The following is a 21270-nucleotide window of genomic DNA, read 5'->3' as shown; positions in this document are numbered from 1 at the left end:
GTGATTTTTGAGTAGAATTGTTAGGGGAATCCTAGTAGGATTTTTGGTGGTGATTTCTCGGGTAATTTATAATATTATTTTTAGGGGAATTTGTAGTCGGATTTGTTTGGGAATTTTTAGTAGGATGTATAGGGGAATTTGTAGTAGAACAATCTTCCACGGTACTTGTATGTACAATACAGTACAATGCATTGTATTGTACTTCACTTTAATGTATTGTACTGTACTGGTCTGCACTATACTGTTGTGTAATGTACTGCACCCTGTACTGTAGCCTCTACTGCACTGTCCTATACTGTATTGTACTAGACTCTACTGAACGGTACTGTACTGTATTGTAGGGTAGTGTACTATAATGTTCTGTACTGTATTGTAGGGTGCACTGTATCCTGTATTGTACCCTATATTTGACGGTACTGTATCTTACCGTAGCCTAGTGCAGTCTAGCGTTGCTTGCTTAGCTTAGCTGAACAAAGCATAATATAGCGCCATTCTCTAAAAACGAATGAGAAGAGTTCAAATGATCAAAAGTGTAACGCACAAGATCTTTATAAATCTAAATGAGTGATGACTTTGCATAAATGTGTAAAAACACTAATTGATTGCATGTTAAATAATCGTTATTACTAGGGGCAGTGTGCATGTATGGCTTAAATGACGTATATAAATATACATTGGTGTTGTTTATAGAGGAAAATGAAGGGTTGGAAAGGTAATAATGAAATAATAATGGTTGTTAGTGATACTAGCGTCAGTTGCCATAGACCGGCATTGCACCAATGTGTTCTCTCCCCATTGTTACATTGAAGAAAGAGTTATTTAAATAGAACCAAATTTTAATGGTGATGCCGTTGGTACATTTGAAAGGCAAGTAACGAACTGTGAGTGTAGGGTAGTGTACTTTTGTGTCCTATAGTGTACTGTACTGCTCTGTAGTGGACTGTACCGTAATGTATTATACTGTTTTATTGTGTACGATATTGTACAGTACCATACTGTATTGTACGGTATTGTAGTTTTGTGTAGGCAACAGTAGTGTAGTGGAATGTCCTGTAGGGTACTGTACTATAGTGTACTGTACTTACAGCTTGAATAAGTATTCCTATTATTTATTCATTATAATAATACTTATTATTAAGTAATCAAAAGTAATAATTTGTGAGTGTAAAGTCAAACATTGTTTCTCATACATATGGTATTTGTATGTTTCTCATACATTGGGTATATATACTTTAGTTTTCATACATAATTGTCATGAATTACTAGATTATCCAATTAGGTGGAGCCGACCAATGAGAGTAGAGGTTGCGAGAATGTGACGTCAAGTGAGAAATCGAAACGTGATTGGCTGTTGAGTCGACTTGGTGGGTGAGGCTCGACGGAACGTTATTTTGACCCCAGTATTGGCATAGTTGTGGTGTACAAGTTAGTGTTAGGGCGTGATGTTACTCTGAGCTGGTACCCCGTTACCCTTTGGGGTCGCTAGGGCTGACAGATCCCCTAGGTTACACTCATATTGTACACCCGCAAAACGCCAATACATAGGGTCAAAAATATCAAATATCTATTTTACTGCTGCCGTATATACCCTCTTTGGGGATATATATAGGCAGTTCATTTTAGTCCTGATCCCTAATCAGTATTAAAAAAATGTATAAATATGTATTGAATTGTACCGTTATTAATTTCAGGGCTATTGAAGTGAATGAGGTAATGGTTGGAAGAGGCATCGCTTGAAAGGAGCCTACTGGTGATGCGGAAATGTGCAGGAGACTACCGTTGTGATGGGACCAGTGGTGGACCGATGAATCAAGTCTTAGACGATGCAGAGCAGAAGGTGGTTGCAGATGTCGAGGTTTGGCTAGATGTGGTACTTGAGTTAGCAGATAAGTTTCAATGAGTTATTGAATACCTAGTTAAAGTTTGAGGCATGTTAATATTTTATTAGGATACCGCACAAAGCGGTTAAATCGTGTTGAGGGGTTCTTTAGTGTTTTAAAATTGCAACTGGACGACCACCTAACTTCAGTCAGTACATATTAATAAATAGTATTAGGGTGGTGAGAGGGTGTAAACCCACAAGTAACAGCTGTTTACTATCCAGGTTGTATGTATGGGTTTAAAATATGCATTTGAAATGAGCAGGTACATCAAATTAAGTTTGAGTAGGTGCAGGTTGCAATTAAAGATATGGTATATGCATGACTGAATAATTTATATTTGTAGCATCGGGTAAATGTTGGCTTGTTGCAGGTAATACCGGAGTGATTGGCAGGACCCCTGGGCTGTCTGGAAGTTGAATAGTGAGACGCTTCAAGTTCATTATTCGTGAACACTTGGCAGTAAGTGTCTGGGTATTCTTGTAGAGTTTTCTTGGATAGGTTGTAGGTTTTGGCACTTTACTACAGTGTAAAGGTGACTGTTTATTTTGTGGCTGTTTGAATGTCACGGTGAGGCGCCAGAGTAGTTATAAGTTAATTGTGGAATTTGACAGGAAGGTAGTTTTGCAAGAATTATTGTTCACGTTGTGAAAGATTTAATAATGAATTAGAAAAAACTGTGTTTTTGATATCATCATTTCCAAATAATCAACGATGAGGTTAATTTAGTCTGTCGCATGTTGCAGGGAGAAGTAGCTGCAATAACAGAAAGTAATAAGTGTTGGTATTGGGAAACGATAAATTGAATAGAGCGGATGAGTGCATATAAAATACCGCGAAAGCCTCATAACGTCGTTGGATTAACTGTACGTTACATAAGTGTTACTGCCAACGTTAAATTAACTACTTGCTTGAAGTGTACCGGGCTTAACGAATTGGTAAATGTTGAAGCGATTCAGTCGAGGTCCAGGTAAGTAAATTTACGTGATGACAATAGGGCGTGGTGGACGGCATTTGCTTTCATTTGTTAGGTTGGAAAATGTAAAACAAGGGATGAAGGGAGTAGATTGGCGGCATGCAATAGTTAAGTGTGTGGGTGTTGTGGAATAACGGAGTTGGAGGTTGATGGTACGAGGTTGACATTGAGGTGCTGAAATAAGTGGCAGTTTGACAACTACTACAGACATATCGGGGCCCTCATAGCGAGGGGTTTAATTTAAGTGCAGAGCCTTAACCTGTGAAATATAAAGTTGTGTAAAAGTGTTTACTTTCAAATCGTTTTTGTCACTATATAGAAAAATCTATAAGCAATGTTGCGCTCTTCTCGTCCTTCCCACCTTCATCATACTCGAACGTTTCCGGCCCTTGGACCCTGATACGCCCTGATACTCCTCTGTTCCTTTGAGTTGTCTACCGAAGGGTGCCCCTCCTGGTTCTCTGTCTGGGGGTTCCCCTTCTTTCTACTGGGTGTCATGTCTCTTGTGTATTTTCCTCGTCTCCCTTCGATCCTCCTTCTCCATCTATTGTCTCCCCGCCGCCTGTTGGTGGAGGCGGATGTCCATCGCTCTCCTAACGGGCGTCGTGTGTGCTCTCGTTCAGCTTCTCCTGTTGAGACGCCGGAATCAGTTTCCCAGTACGTAGTCGCTGGGACACGTTAAGTCAGAATTGTAAGCCTGTCTCCTGTCCTCCCTCCTCCCCGGCGGGTAACAAGGCTTAGCTTTGTTCGTGGGCCCCTACTTTTGGCTGTTGCTCCTTCCCATCCTATTTCAGTTGTTGTGCCCCCTGTTCGTGCGGTTTCTTTGGGCCCCGCTTCCCTCTCGGTTGCTGTTCTTGCTGAGGTGCGCTCCCCTCTATCTCCCCCCCCCCCCTGTTCCTCCTCGTGTTCCTCCTCCTCCTCCCGTGGTAGTGTTGTGGGGACCCGTTGCAGGCTCGTAATTCATGTGCTGTCTTTATTCGCGCTCATGTTCCCTTTGTCGGGTTATTTGTTCCTTCGCGTCTCCATTGTTGTGCAGCTCGTATGTTTTTAGGGAAATGGTACAGTTTGTTCCATTTATCTCCCCCCCCCCCCCCCCGAGTGTCTGTTTGTTCCCGATTTGAAACACCACCTGGACTCCTTGCGGGAGCCTGCACTCCTGCTTGGTGATATAAATTGTCATTGTGTTTTGGGTGATGTTCTGACGAATACTCGAGGTCGCCTTGTTGAGGCCTTATCCTCTGTTCTTCCCTGTCTCGTGAATTTTGGTGAGGCCACTCACTTTGACTCTGGGACTCTTACCCTTTCCTGTCTTGATGTTTCTCTGGTTTTGTTCTCTTTACTTAGATTTCACGTGGCAGAATCTTAATGACCTCCATGGCAGTGATCATTTACTCATCCTTAGTTCCTTTTTGTCTTTTCACCCTTCTCTTTCCTTCCCTAGGTGGCAGTTTGCTAAGGTGGACTTGAACCCATTTACCCTCAGTGGTGCTCTCTGACGTGTCCCTTCTGCCTCTCCCTCGTGCTGTCCTCGTTTTTCACGAGATCAACGCTGCCCTCCGCTCTATTCCTCGCTCTTCCTGTGTGGATCCGCGGAAGTGCGTTTCCTGGTGGAATGCTGATTGTGCTCTGGCTGTCAGCGTGCTGCCTGGAAGAGGCACCGCCGTCGGGAGACGGGCGAATGTTTTGTTTCGGAAAGCGAGTGCGGTGGCCCGTAGGGCCATCCGTACGGCTAAACGTGAATGTTTGGTATCTTATGTCTCAACAAATACATCGGAAACTGTTGTGCCCCAGATCTGGAAGGTTATCCGGAGGCTAGCGGGCAAGTTCGTTCGTGATGTTTCACCGGTCCTTCACCTCGGTGGTACTGTTGTAACGGTTCTATTGTTACGTAAAGTATGGTGACAAATAAACACACACTAAGATACTATATATATATTTGGTCGAATATACAGAAGTACACAGGTGATACGTTGGTGTGAGTTGAGCGCACTGAGCGTTGGTACAGTATCTCGCAAGTGTCTGCTCTAGACCACACTTGAAAGTAGAGTAGTTAATGTTTGCTAGTCTTGCTGCTTATATTGCTCGGGCAACGCCTCACCTCATTCATCTCCAAAGGTAGACAGGAATATTAACACAATATTTTGAGCGAGTATATTATTGGGATAATGTACTCGCTACACTGTTGTGGCGGACCCGTTGCAGGTCGCTTCTGAATTTGGTTCGCAGTTTTCTTGTGATAGCTCTGGTGTTCATCTTCCCCCCCCCCCCCCCAATGTTTCGTTCTTCGTAAACCTGTCCTTGAGTCTCGTCCTTTAGATTTGTGCACTCGTCTTCAGCTTCCCTATAATGATCCGTTCTGTGTGAATTTCGTTGTGGCCTGGCCGTCTGCGGTTCTACGGCGGCGGGCTGCAATGGTATTCATTGAGATGCTTCGCCATCTCCCTCCCTGCACGTCTCGGTATTTACTAAGTGTGTATAATGGGATCTTGGGGGAGTCGTCAGTCCCTGAGGAGTGGGTGGATGGCGTTGTCCTGCCTGTTTTGAAAGCAGGGTGTGTGGGTAGTTCCCCTAAGGGCTTTCGCCCTATTGGTGTCACAAGTTGTCTGCAAATTTTTTGAACGTATGGTTCATGTTCGTCTGATGTGGTTCGTGGAACACCATCAGCTGCTCTTCCCTTGTGAAATTTGTTTCCGCAAGTGCCGCAGCACGAGAGATGTCCTGGTGAACTTTGAGGTCTATATTCGTACTGGTTTTGCTGCGAAGAGCTCGGTTGTTGCCGTCCTTTTTGACGTGGAAAAGGGTTACATCATAATCTGTCCCAGCTTCATTCTTTTGGCCTTGGTGATACTCTCCCTCTCTTTGTGCGCAGCTTCCTGTCTCGTCATTCCTTTGTGATGGGCCTTGGTACCGCGCTCTATGCCTCTTTTCAGCAATACGAAGGTGTGCCCCAGGGCATTGTTCTGAGCCACTACTCTTGTGATTGTTGGCCGCAATGGTCTTCTTTGCTCTGTTCGTTCGGGTGTCTTCTCCGCGCGCTGTCGATGATCTTAGCCTTTGGTGTGAGGGTGATGAATCGGCTCTCCTTCAACGTCGGCTTCAAGTTGCAATTGATGCCGTGTGGTCTTTGGCCACCGATCATGGCTTGAAGTTGTCTACTTGTAGGAGTTGTGCCGTGAGTTTGACGGTGAAACGGGTTGTTCTTCGGGCCTTTTTGTCATTTTTTTGTCATCCCCTTGAGTACAAATAATCCGTGAATGTTTTTTGGTTATTGCTTGACAGTCGTTTGTGTTTCTCCCCATATCTCTTACCTCCGTGTTGAGTGCTCTAAGGCCCTTACCATCCTTTGGGGGTGTTGTCCCATAATGTTTTTGTGGCAGATTGGCGTGCACTCCTTGCTTGACATTCTTCTGTCGTGCTGTGTAAGGTCGATTATGGTTGCCCTACTTACTGTTCGCCGTCTTGATGGTTTGCACTATAGTGTGTTGCGCCGCGTTTCGTTGGACTCCCGTCCTTAGGTTGTATGTTGAGACTGGCTTCGTGTCTCCAGGACCGGCGTGATGGGTAGTGTGTTCGCTATGTTGCGGGATCGTTACAACATCGTTCGTCTCGCCTGTGTGGTGCTTTAAGTTTGACCCCTCGTGCGGTTGGTGTTGATGTTCACCAGCTCCCTGTTTATGTTGGGTTATATCGCGTGCAGGATTCTTTCCGTTCGTATTTCTAATGTTTCTCCTGGTGGTGTGCCTTGTTTGGGCCCCCACCCCCTGTGGAGAGTGCCTCTTCCACGGTTTTGTGCATACTTGACCCGCATCACTAAAGGTTTTACCCCTCGTACGGTTGTAAAACGTGTTTTGCTTGAGCACTTCTCATTTCCCCCTCCGTGTCTGTCTTCACCGATGGGTCTAAGTCTGCGGAGGGTGTTTGGTAATGTTGTTTCGTTTACCTCCGGAGACTATCAGGAAAAACAAGTGCTATCATCTTTACAGCACAGCTGTATGGTATGAAATGAGCGTGCGGATGTTTCTGGTGTACATTTTTGTCAGATCCCCCGATCTTGAAGTTGTTTGGGTACTGCTGCTCGCAGAAGGCTTATTGACACTCAGAGTAAACTCATTTACGGCTCTTAAGGCAGTTTCTTTGCCGAAGTATTCAGCTGTTAACATGCTGTCGGAGGGCAACATAGAATGGACATAAGTGTAACGGACTCGGTTACCATCCTTATAATTGGTGTCAGTCTGGAGGCAAGCATGTTGCAGTTAGGCCTTAAGACCTGTATTTTATAAATGATTTATTGTTTTATTTATATATTGAAATATTATATGCATAGTGGTCATATAAATATTGATTGTTGGCCTGTTCTATTGTTTTATATTAATGTATTTGATTAGTTAGAAAAGAATTATTAGTGGCTAGATCCCTCCCCCTTGATTAACTTGTGGCCTTGCTCCAGATGCGGTAAGTTGTTTCCCCAAGGATTTTTTACTTGTTATTGTTTTCCCGCAAAAGTTCTGGTGGGTTTGGTAGCTAGTTAAGTTCGTACAGAGTAGTTTCCTAGAGCGATTTTTTTTATCTTCGTTTGCCCTGTAGTCACTCCTATTCCCTGTGGCAGTGTTCCTTTTGAGAGTTTCTAGAGGGTATCACCCTGGCTTTATCCATTAATGACAGTTGGGCAGTTCACCTCCTGTTAGAAAGTAATTGGAGCAGTACCCTTAAGGGTTAGGTTCCTTGCCTGTCATGTTCATACTGCATGCGAGTTACTGCCCACTCTTACTGGCTTAATACTTCCAGAACCGACTACGGAAGGCGCACAAGGTACACCATTGATGAAGGAAAAGGGATGGAGCGTGAGGGCAGACTACTGCCCCCATGAGGTGGACACATTCGTAGTTACAGCGGGCAGCCGCCACGTTCGCCATTGTGGGTTTTGGGTTCCGCGCGGCTGTCCCTGGCGGGATTGTGGGTGCTCCGGCGGAACCCGGAAATTGATAAGCCTGCAGATAGCTAAGAAATATTTTGATTATTTTCATTACAAATCATGTCAGTTTAATGTAGTACCTATAGATGTATTGTTTAATTGTAAATGGTTTTAAGTTTATAAATAAGGATGAATCATTAAGTAATGATTAATACATTGTTATGCACTAGTCAATAAATATTTATGAATCATCGTAATTATTTTTTTGTGAATCATTAGCAATAATTGCTTATCATTATAGTATTTGTTAATATATAATGAAGATAATTGAGTGTATTAATTTATATATTAATAGACCATAATAAAAGAAAAGTCCCCAATGCGAGCACGTTTTGTTGCAAGCTCAGAAATCCCCTAACGTACTCTACCCCTTTCAGATGAATGATTTGTGTCAATAAACATACTTCAACGTTTTGTTTGTTCAACAACCTCATATTTGTTGTGACAGGTGTATATTTTATATAAAGGACTTGGATGCCAATGGAACGTTGTATAAAAAACAGTGACGACGTTTCTGCGAAGTTGGAAACAAAAATATTATCATGTTCAATATATTTTTTTAATTATATTTGGAAGAGTAAGATTGAAAACATAAATACTAAGTAATCACAGATATTGAAGAAGAATATTCTTCAATATTGAAGAATATTCTTCTATATTGAAGAATATTCTTCTATATTGAAGAATATTCTTCTATATTGAAGAATATTCTTCAATATAGAAGAATATTCTTCTATATTGAAGAATATTCTTCAATATTGAAGAATATTCTTCAATATTGAAGAATATTCTTCAATATAGAAGAATATTCTTCAATATAGAAGAATATTCTTCAATATAGAAGAATATTCTTCAATATAGAAGAATATTCTTCAATATTGAAGAATATTCCTGTATATTGAAGAATATTCTTCAATATTGAAGAATATTCTTCAATATTGAAGAATATTCTTCAATATTGAAGAATATTCCTGTATATTGAAGAATATTCTTCAATATTGAAGAATATTCTTCAATATTGAAGAATATTCCTGTATATTGAAGAATATTCTTCAATATTGAAGAATATTCTTCAATCTACAGGAATATTCTTCAATATAGAAGAATATTCTTCAATATAGAAGAATATTCTTCTATATTGAAGAATATTCTTCAATATTGAAGAATATTCTTCTATATTGAAGAATATTCTTCTTTATTGAAGAATATTCTTCTATATTGAAGAATATTCTTCTATATTGAAGAATATTCTTCTATATTGAAGAATATTCTTCTATATTGAAGAATATTCTTCTATATTGAAGAATATTCTTCTATATTGAAGAATATTCTTCTTTATTGAAGAATATTCTTCAATATACAGGAATATTCTTCAATATACAAGAATATTCTTCAATATAGAAGAATATTCTTCAATATTGAAGAATATTCTTCAATAAAGAAGAATATTCTTCAATATAGAAGAATATTCTTCAATATTGAAGAATATTCTTCAATATAGAAGAATATTCTTCTATATTGAAGAATATTCTTCTATATTGAAGAATATTCTTCAATATTGAAGAATATTCTTCAATATACAAGAAGTATATTGAAGAATATTCTTGTATATTGAAGAATATTCTTCAATAAAGAAGAATATTCTTCAATATAGAAGAATATTCTTCAATATAGAAGAATATTCCTGTATATTGAAGAATATTCTTCAATATTGAAGATTATTCTTCAATATTGATCTTCAATATTGAAGAATAATCTTCAATATTGAAGAATATTCTTCAATATACAGGAATATTCTTCTATATTGAAGAATATTCTTCTTTATTGAAGAATATTCTTCAATATACAGGAATATTCTTCAATATACAAGAATATTCTTCAATATTGAAGAATATTCTTCTATATTGAAGAATATTCTTCTATATTGAAGAATATTCCTGTAGATTGAAGAATATTCTTCAATAAAGAAGAATATTCTTCAATATAGAAGAATATTCTTCAATATAGAATAATATTCTTCAATATTGAAGAATATTCTTCAATATACAGGAATATTCTTCAATATACAAGAATATTCTTCAATCTACAGGAATATTCTTCAATATAGAAGAATATTCTTCAATCTACAGGAATATTCTTCAATATTGAAGAATATTCTTCAATATACAGGAATATTCTTCAATATTGAAGAATATTCTTCAATATACAGGAATATTCTTCAATCTACAGGAATATTCTTCAATATAGAAGAATATTCTTCAATATAGAAGAATATTCTTCAATATAGAAGAATATTCTTCAATATACAGGAATATTCTTCAATATACAGGAATATTCTTCAATCTACAGGAATATTCTTCAATATTGAAGAATATTCTTCAATATACAGGAATATTCTTCAATATTGAAGAATATTCTTCAATCTACAGGAATATTCTTCAATATACAGGAATATTCTTCAATATAGAAGAATATTCTTCAATATTGAAGAATATTCCTGTATATTGAAGAATATTCTTCAATATTGAAGAATATTCTTCTATATTGAAGAATATTCTTCTATATTGAAGAATATTCTTCTATATTGAAGAATATTCTTCTATATTGAAGAATATTCTTCAATATACAAGAATATTCTTCTATATTGAAGAATATTCTTCTATATTGAAGAATATTCTTCAATATTGAAGAATATTCTTCAATATTGAAGAATATTCTTCAATATTGAAGAATATTCCTGTATATTGAAGAATATTCTTCAATATTGAAGAATATTCTTCAATATACAAGAATATTCTTGTATATTGAAGAATATTCTTCTATATTGAAGAATATTCTTGTATATTGAAGAATATTCCTGTATATTGAAGAATATTCTTCAATATTGAAGAATATTCTTCAATATTGAAGAATATTCTTCAATATACAGGAATATTCTTCAATATAGAAGAATATTCTTCAATATTGAAGAATATTCTTGTATATTGAAGAATATTCTTGTATATTGAAGAATATTCCTGTATATTGAAGAATATTCCTGTATATTGAAGAATATTCTTCAATATTGAAGAATATTCCTGTATATTGAAGAATATTCCTGTATATTGAAGAATATTCTTCTATATTGAAGAATATTCTTCTATATTGAAGAATATTCCTGTAGATTGAAGAATATTCTTCAATATTGAAGAATATTCTTCAATATAGAAGAATATTCTTCAATATTGAAGAATATTCTTCAATATACAAGAATATTCTTCAATATTGAAGAATATTCTTGTATATTGAAGAATATTCTTCTATATTGAAGAATATTCTTCAATATTGAAGAATATTCTTCAATATACAAGAATATTCTTCAATATTGAAGAATATTCTTGTATATTGAAGAATATTCTTCTATATTGAAGAATATTCTTCAATATTGAAGAATATTCTTCTATATTGAAGAATATTCTTCTATATTGAAGAATATTCTTCTTTATTGAAGAATATTCTTCTATATTGAAGAATATTCTTCAATAAAGAAGAATATTCTTCAATATAGAAGAATATTCTTCAATATAGAAGAATATTCTTCAATATTGAAGAATATTCTTGTATATTGAAGAATATTCTTCAATATAGAAGAATATTCTTCAATATTGAAGAATATTCTTCTATATTGAAGAATATTCTTCTATATTGAAGAATATTCTTCTATATTGAAGAATATTCTTCTATATTGAAGAATATTCTTCTATATTGAAGAATATTCTTCTATATTGAAGAATATTCTTCAATATAGAAGAATATTCTTCTATATTGAAGAATATTCTTCTATATTGAAGAATATTCTTCTTTATTGAAGAATATTCTTCAATATACAAGAATATTCTTCAATATACAGGAATATTCTTCTATATTGAAGAATATTCTTCTTTATTGAAGAATATTCTTCAATATACAGGAATATTCTTCAATATACAAGAATATTCTTCAATATAGAAGAATATTCTTCAATATAGAAGAATATTCTTCAATATTGAAGAATATTCTTCAATAAAGAAGAATATTCTTCAATATAGAAGAATATTCTTCAATATTGAAGAATATTCTTCAATATTGAAGAATATTCTTCAATATAGAAGAATATTCTTCTATATTGAAGAATATTCTTCTATATTGAAGAATATTCTTCAATATTGAAGAATATTCTTCAATATACAAGAAGTATATTGAAGAATATTCTTGTATATTGAAGAATATTCTTCAATAAAGAAGAATATTCTTCAATATAGAAGAATATTCCTGTATATTGAAGAATATTCTTCAATATTGAAGATTATTCTTCAATATTGATCTTCAATATTGAAGAATAATCTTCAATATTGAAGAATATTCTTCAATATACAGGAATATTCTTCTATATTGAAGAATATTCTTCTTTATTGAAGAATATTCTTCAATATACAGGAATATTCTTCAATATACAAGAATATTCTTCAATATTGAAGAATATTCTTCTATATTGAAGAATATTCTTCTATATTGAAGAATATTCCTGTAGATTGAAGAATATTCTTCAATAAAGAAGAATATTCTTCAATCTACAGGAATATTCTTCAATATTGAAGAATATTCTTCAATATACAGGAATATTCTTCAATATTGAAGAATATTCTTCAATATACAGGAATATTCTTCAATCTACAGGAATATTCTTCAATATAGAAGAATATTCTTCAATCTACAGGAATATTCTTCAATATTGAAGAATATTCTTCAATATACAGGAATATTCTTCAATATTGAAGAATATTCTTCAATATACAGGAATATTCTTCAATCTACAGGAATATTCTTCAATATAGAAGAATATTCTTCAATATAGAAGAATATTCTTCAATATACAGGAATATTCTTCAATATACAGGAATATTCTTCAATATAGAAGAATATTCTTCAATATTGAAGAATATTCTTCAATATTGAAGAATATTCTTCAATATTGAAGAATATTCTTCTATATTGAAGAATATTCTTCTATATTGAAGAATATTCTTCTATATTGAAGAATATTCTTCAATATTGAAGAATATTCTTCAATATTGAAGAATATTCTTCAATATTGAAGAATATTCCTGTATATTGAAGAATATTCTTCAATATTGAAGAATATTCTTCTATATTGAAGAATATTCTTCTATATTGAAGAATATTCTTCTATATTGAAGAATATTCTTCAATATACAAGAATATTCTTCTATATTGAAGAATATTCTTCTATATTGAAGAATATTCTTCAATATTGAAGAATATTCTTCAATATTGAAGAATATTCTTCAATATTGAAGAATATTCTTCAATATTGAAGAATATTCCTGTATATTGAAGAATATTCTTCAATATTGAAGAATATTCTTCAATATACAAGAATATTCTTGTATATTGAAGAATATTCTTCTATATTGAAGAATATTCTTGTATATTGAAGAATATTCCTGTATATTGAAGAATATTCTTCAATATTGAAGAATATTCTTCAATATTGAAGAATATTCTTCAATATACAGGAATATTCTTCAATATTGAAGAATATTCTTGTATATTGAAGAATATTCTTCTATATTGAAGAATATTCCTGTATATTGAAGAATATTCCTGTATATTGAAGAATATTCTTCAATATTGAAGAATATTCCTGTATATTGAAGAATATTCCTGTATATTGAAGAATATTCTTCTATATTGAAGAATATTCTTCTATATTGAAGAATATTCCTGTAGATTGAAGAATATTCTTCAATATTGAAGAATATTCTTCAATATAGAAGAATATTCTTCAATATTGAAGAATATTCTTCAATATACAAGAATATTCTTCAATATTGAAGAATATTCTTGTATATTGAAGAATATTCTTCTATATTGAAGAATATTCTTCAATATACAGGAATATTCTTCAATATAGAAGAATATTCTTCAATATTGAAGAATATTCTTCAATATACAGGAATATTCTTCAATATTGAAGAATATTCTTCAATATACAGGAATATTCTTCAATCTACAGGAATATTCTTCAATATAGAAGAATATTCTTCAATATAGAAGAATATTCTTCAATATAGAAGAATATTCTTCAATATACAGGAATATTCTTCAATATACAGGAATATTCTTCAATATAGAAGAATATTCTTCAATATTGAAGAATATTCTTCAATATTGAAGAATATTCTTCAATATTGAAGAATATTCTTCAATATTGAAGAATATTCTTCTATATTGAAGAATATTCTTCAATATTGAAGAATATTCTTCAATATTGAAGAATATTCCTGTATATTGAAGAATATTCTTCAATATTGAAGAATATTCTTCTATATTGAAGAATATTCTTCTATATTGAAGAATATTCTTCTATATTGAAGAATATTCTTCAATATACAAGAATATTCTTCTATATTGAAGAATATTCTTCAATATTGAAGAATATTCTTCAATATTGAAGAATATTCTTCAATATTGAAGAATATTCTTCAATATTGAAGAATATTCCTGTATATTGAAGAATATTCTTCAATATTGAAGAATATTCTTCAATATACAAGAATATTCTTGTATATTGAAGAATATTCTTCTATATTGAAGAATATTCTTGTATATTGAAGAATATTCCTGTATATTGAAGAATATTCTTCAATATTGAAGAATATTCTTCAATATTGAAGAATATTCTTCAATATTGAAGAATATTCTTGTATATTGAAGAATATTCTTCTATATTGAAGAATATTCCTGTATATTGAAGAATATTCCTGTATATTGAAGAATATTCTTCAATATTGAAGAATATTCCTGTATATTGAAGAATATTCCTGTATATTGAAGAATATTCTTCAATATTGAAGAATATTCTTCAATATACAGGAATATTCTTCAATATTGAAGAATATTCTTGTATATTGAAGAATATTCTTCTATATTGAAGAATATTCCTGTATATTGAAGAATATTCCTGTATATTGAAGAATATTCTTCAATATTGAAGAATATTCCTGTATATTGAAGAATATTCCTGTATATTGAAGAATATTCTTCTATATTGAAGAATATTCTTCTATATTGAAGAATATTCTTCTTTATTGAAGAATATTCTTCTATATTGAAGAATATTCTTCAATAAAGAAGAATATTCTTCAATATTGAGGAATATTCTTCAATATAGAAGAATATTCTTCAATATTGAAGAATATTCTTCTATATTGAAGAATATTCTTCAATATAGAAGAATATTCTTCAATATAGAAGAATATTCTTCAATATTGAAGAATATTCTTCAATATTGAGGAATATTCTTCTATATTGAAGAATATTCTTCTATATTGAAGAATATTCTTCAATCTACAGGAATATTCTTCAATATAGAAGAATATTCTTCTATATTGAAGAATATTCTTCTATATTGAGGAATATTCTTCAATATAGAAGAATATTCTTCAATATTGAAGAATATTCTTCTATATTGAAGAATATTCTTCTATATTGAAGAATATTCTTCTATATTGAAGAATATTCTTCTATATTGAAGAATATTCTTCTATATTGAAGAATATTCTTCAATATAGAAGAATATTCTTCTATATTGAAGAATATTCCTGTATATTGAAGAATATTCCTGTATATTGAAGAATATTCTTCAATATTGAAGAATAATCTTCAATATTTAAGAATAATCTTCAATATTTAAGAATAATCCTCAATATTTAAGAATAATCTTCAATATTGAAGAATATTCTTCAATATAGAAGAATATTCTTCAATATAGAAGAATATTCTTCAATATAGAAGAATATTCTTCTATATTGAAGAATATTCTTCAATATTGAAGAATATTCTTCAATATACAAGAATATTCTTCTATATTGAAGAATATTCTTCTATATTGAAGAATATTCTTCAATATTGAAGAATATTCTTCAATATAGAAGAATATTCTTCAATATAGAAGAATATTCTTCTATATTGAAGAATATTCTTCTATATTGAAGAATATTCTTCAATCTACAGGAATATTCTTCAATATAGAAGAATATTCTTCAATATTGAAGAATATTCTTCTATATTGAAGAATATTCTTCAATCTACAGGAATATTCTTCAATATAGAAGAATATTCTTCAATATAGAAGAATATTCTTCAATATAGAAGAATATTCTTCTATATTGAAGAATATTCTTCTATATTGAAGAATATTCTTCTATATTGAAGAATATTCTTCTATATTGAAGAATAATCTTCAATATTTAAGAATAATCTTCAATATTGTAGAATATTCTTCAATATAGAAGAATATTCTTCAATATTGAAGAATAATCTTCAATATTTAAGAATAATCTTCAATATTGAAGAATATTCTTCAATATTGAAGAATATTCTTCAATATAGAAGAATATTCTTCTATATTGAAGAATATTCTTCAATATTGAAGAATATTCTTCAATATTGAAGAATATTCTTCAATATAGAAGAATATTCTTCAATATAGAAGAATATTCTTCTATATTGAAGAATATTCTTCTATATTGAAGAATATTCTTCAATCTACAGGAATATTCTTCAATATAGAAGAATATTCTTCAATATTGAAGAATATTCTTCTATATTGAAGAATATTCTTCAATCTACAGGAATATTCTTCAATATAGAAGAATATTCTTCAATATAGAAGAATATTCTTCAATATAGAAGAATATTCTTCTATATTGAAGAATATTCTTCTATATTGAAGAATATTCTTCTATATTGAAGAATAATCTTCAATATTTAAGAATAATCTTCAATATTGTAGAATATTCTTCAATATAGAAGAATATTCTTCAATATTGAAGAATAATCTTCAATATTTAAGAATAATCTTCAATATTGAAGAATATTCTTCAATATTGAAGAATATTCTTCAATATAGAAGAATATTCTTCTATATTGAAGAATATTCTTCAATATTGAAGAATATTCTTCAATATTGAAGAATATTCTTCAATATAGAAGAATATTCTTCAATATAGAAGAATATTCTTCTATATTGAAGAATATTCTTCTATATTGAAGAATATTCTTCAATCTACAGGAATATTCTTCAATATAGAAGAATATTCTTCAATATTGAAGAATATTCTTCTATATTGAAGAATATTCTTCAATCTACAGGAATATTCTTCAATATAGAAGAATATTCTTCAATATTGAAGAATATTCTTCTATATTGAAGAATATTCTTCTATATTGAAGAATATTCTTCAATATAGAAGAATATTCTACAATATTGAAGAATATTCTTCAATATACAGGAATATTCTTCAATATTGAAGAATATTCTTCAATATACAAGAAGTATATTGAAGAATATTCTTCAATATAGAAGAATATTCTTCAATATAGAAGAATATTCTTCAATATTGAAGAATATTCTTCTATATTGAAGAATATTCTTCTATATTGAAGAATATTCTTCAATATAGAAGAATATTCTACAATATTGAAGAATATTCTTCAATATACAGGAATATTCTTCAATATTGAAGAATATTCTTCAATATACAAGAAGTATATTGAAGAATATTCTTCAATATTGAAGAATATTCTTCAATATACAAGAATATTCTTCAATATTGAAGAATATTCTTCTATATTGAAGAATATTCCTGTATATTGAAGAATATTCTTCAATATTGAAGAATATTCCTGTATATTGAAGAATATTCTTCAATATTGTAGAATATTCTTCTATATTGAAGAATATTCTTCAATATAGAAGAATATTCTTCAATATTGATCTTCAATATTGAAGAATATTCTTCTATATTGAAGAATATTCTTCAATATTGAAGAATATTCTTCAATATACAGGAATATTCTTCAATATAGAAGAATATTCTTCAATATAGAAGAATATTCTTCAATATAGAAGAATATTCTTCAATATAGAAGAATATTCTTCAATATAGAAGAATATTCTTCTATATTGAAGAATATTCTTCAATATACAAGAATATTCTTCAATATACTTCTTGTATATTGAAGAATATTCTTCAATATTGAAGAATATTCCTGTATATTGAAGAATATTATTCAATATTGTAGAATATTCTTCTATATTGAAGAATATTCTTCAATATAGAAGAATATTCTTCAATATTGAAGAATATTCTTCTTCTATATAGAAGAATATTCTTCAATATTGAAGAATATTCTTCAATATACAAGAAGTATATTGAAGAATATTCTTGTATATTGAAGAATATTCTTCAATATTGAAGAATATTCTTGTATATTGAAGAATATTCCTGTATATTGAAGAATATTCTTCAATATAGAAGAATATTCCTGTATATTGAAGAATATTCTTGTATATTGAAGAATATTCTTCAATATAGAAGAATATTCTTCAATATAGAAGAATATTCTTCAATATAGAAGAATATTCTTCAATATAGAAGAATATTCTTCAATATAGAAGAATATTCTTCTATATTGAAGAATATTCTTCTATATTGAAGAATATTCTTCTATATTGAAGAATATTCTTCTATATTGAAGAATATTCTTCTATATTGAAGAATATTCTTCAATATACAAGAATATTCTTCAATATACAGGAATATTCTTCTATATTGAAGAATATTCTTCAATATACAGGAATATTCTTCAATATACAAGAATATTCTTCAATATTGAAGAATATTCTTCAATATACAAGAATATTCTTCAATATACTTCTTGTATATTGAAGAATATTCTTCAATATTGAAGAATATTCTTCTATATAGAAGAAGAATATTCTTCAATATTGAAGAATATTCTTCTATATTGAAGAATATTCTTCAATATTGAAGAATATTCTTCAATATACAAGAATATTCTTCAATATTGAAGAATATTCTTCTATATTGAAGAATATTCCTGTATATTGAAGAATATTCTTCAATATTGAAGAATATTCTTCTATATTGAAGAATATTCTTCTATATTGAAGAATATTCTTCTATATTGAAGAATATTCTTCTATATTGAAGAATATTCTTCAATATAGAAGAATATTCTTCTATATTGAAGAATATTCCTGTATATTGAAGAATATTCCTGTATATTGAAGAATATTCTTCAATATTGTAGAATATTCTTCTATATTGAAGAATATTCTTCAATATTGAAGAATAATCTTCAATATTTAAGAATAATCTTCAATATTTAAGAATAATCCTCAATATTTAAGATTAATCTTCAATATTGAAGAATATTCTTCAATATAGAAGAATATTCTTCAATATAGAAGAATATTCTTCTATATTGAAGAATATTCTTCAATATAGAAGAATATTCTTCTATATTGAAGAATATTCTTCAATATAGAAGAATATTCTTCAATATAGAAGAATATTCTACAATATTGAAGAATATTCTTCAATATACAAGAATATTCTTCAATATTGAAGAATATTCTTCTATATAGAAGAAGAATATTCTTCAATATTGAAGAATATTCTTCAATATAGAAGAATATTCTTCAATATAGAAGAATATTCTTCTATATTGAAGAATATTCTTCTATATTGAAGAATATTCTTCAATCTACAGGAATATTCTTCAATATAGAAGAATATTCTTCAATATAGAAGAATATTCTTCTATATTGAAGAATATTCTTCTATATTGAAGAATATTCTTCAATATAGAAGAATATTCTTCAATATAGAAGAATATTCTTCTATATTGAAGAATATTCTTCTATATTGAAGAATATTCTTCAATATTGAAGAATATTCTTCAATATAGAAGAATATTCTTCAATATAGAAGAATATTCTTCTATATTGAAGAATATTCTTCTATATTGAAGAATATTCTTCTATATTGAAGAATATTCTTCTATATTGAAGAATATTCTTCTATATTGAAGAATATTCTTCTATATTGAAGAATATTCTTCTATATTGAAGAATATTCTTCAATATACAAGAATATTCTTCAATATACAGGAATATTCTTCTATATTGAAGAATATTCTTCAATATACAGGAATATTCTTCAATATACAAGAATATTCTTCAATATTGAAGAATATTCTTCAATATACAAGAATATTCTTCAATATACTTCTTGTATATTGAAGAATATTCTTCAATATTGAAGAATATTCTTCTATATTGAAGAATATTCTTCTATATTGAAGAATATTCCTGTAGATTGAAGAATATTCTTCAATAAAGAAGAATATTCTTCAATATAGAAGAATATTCTTCAATATAGAAGAATATTCTTCAATATTGAAGAATATTCTTCTATATTGAAGAATATTCTTCAATATACAAGAATATTCTTCAATATTGAAGAATATTCTTCTATATTGAAGAATATTCCTGTATATTGAAGAATATTCTTCAATATTGAAGAATATTCTTCTATATTGAAGAATATTCTTCTATATTGAAGAATATTCTTCTATATTGAAGAATATTCTTCTATATTGAAGAATATTCTTCAATATACAAGAATATTCTTCTATATTGAAGAATATTCTTCTATATTGAAGAATATTCTTCAATATACAACAATCTTCAATATTGAAGAATATTCCTGTATATTGAAGAATATTCTTCAATATTGAAGAATATTCTTCAATATACAAGAATATTCTTCAATATTGAAGAATATTCTTCTATATTGAAGAATATTCCTGTATATTGAAGAATATTCTTCAATATTGAAGAATATTCTTCTATATTGAAGAATATTCTTCAATAAAGAAGAATATTCTTCAATATAGAAGAATATTCTTCAATATAGAAGAATATTCTTCAATATTGAAGAATATTCTTCTATATTGAAGAATATTCTTCAATATTGAAGAATATTCTTCAATATACAAGAATATTCTTCAATATAGAAGAATATTCTTCAATATAGAAGAATATTCTTCAATATAGAAGAATATTCTTCTATATTGAAGAATATTCTTCTATATTGAAGAATATTCTTCTATATTGAAGAATATTCTTCTATATTGAAGAATATTCTTCTATATTGAAGAATATTATTCTTCAATATTGAAGAATATTCTTCAATATACAGGAATATTCTTCAATATTGAAGATTGTTGTATATTGAAGAATATTCTTCAATATAGAAGAATATTCTTCAATATAGAAGAATATTCTTGTATATTGAAGAATATTCTTCAATATAGAAGAATATTCTTCAATATAGAAGAATATTCTTCAATATAGAAGAATATTCTTCAATATAGAAGAATATTCTTCAATATTGAAGAATATTCTTCAATATACAGGAATATTCTTCAATATAGAAGAATATTCTTCAATATTGAAGAATATTCTTGTATATTGAAGAATATTCTTCAATATTGAAGAATATTCTTCAATATAGAAGAATATTCTT

General features: G+C 29.8%; 1 long non-coding RNA gene across 3 annotated transcripts; it reads left to right on the top strand.

Moving 5' to 3' along the window:
* The first annotated feature begins 1371 nt into the window (after positions 1-1371).
* Positions 1372-8020, top strand: LOC138359251 (uncharacterized). Of its 3 annotated transcripts, none has more exons than XR_011225870.1 (4): positions 1372-1425; positions 1692-1837; positions 2254-2342; positions 7642-8020. It is a non-coding gene; the product is annotated as an uncharacterized lncRNA (long non-coding RNA). The 3 variants fall into 3 exon arrangements; XR_011225871.1 differs by lacking the exon at positions 1372-1425 and adding an exon at positions 1482-1504; XR_011225869.1 differs by lacking the exon at positions 1372-1425 and having other exon boundaries at positions 1432-1837.
* The last annotated feature ends 13250 nt before the right edge of the window (positions 8021-21270 follow it).

This window comes from Procambarus clarkii, chromosome 90 (genome assembly GCF_040958095.1).
Source record: "Procambarus clarkii isolate CNS0578487 chromosome 90, FALCON_Pclarkii_2.0, whole genome shotgun sequence".
Taxonomy (NCBI): domain Eukaryota; kingdom Metazoa; phylum Arthropoda; class Malacostraca; order Decapoda; family Cambaridae; genus Procambarus; species Procambarus clarkii.
Note: the sequence above shows the minus strand (reverse complement) of the source record. Positions and strands in the feature narration are given on the sequence as shown.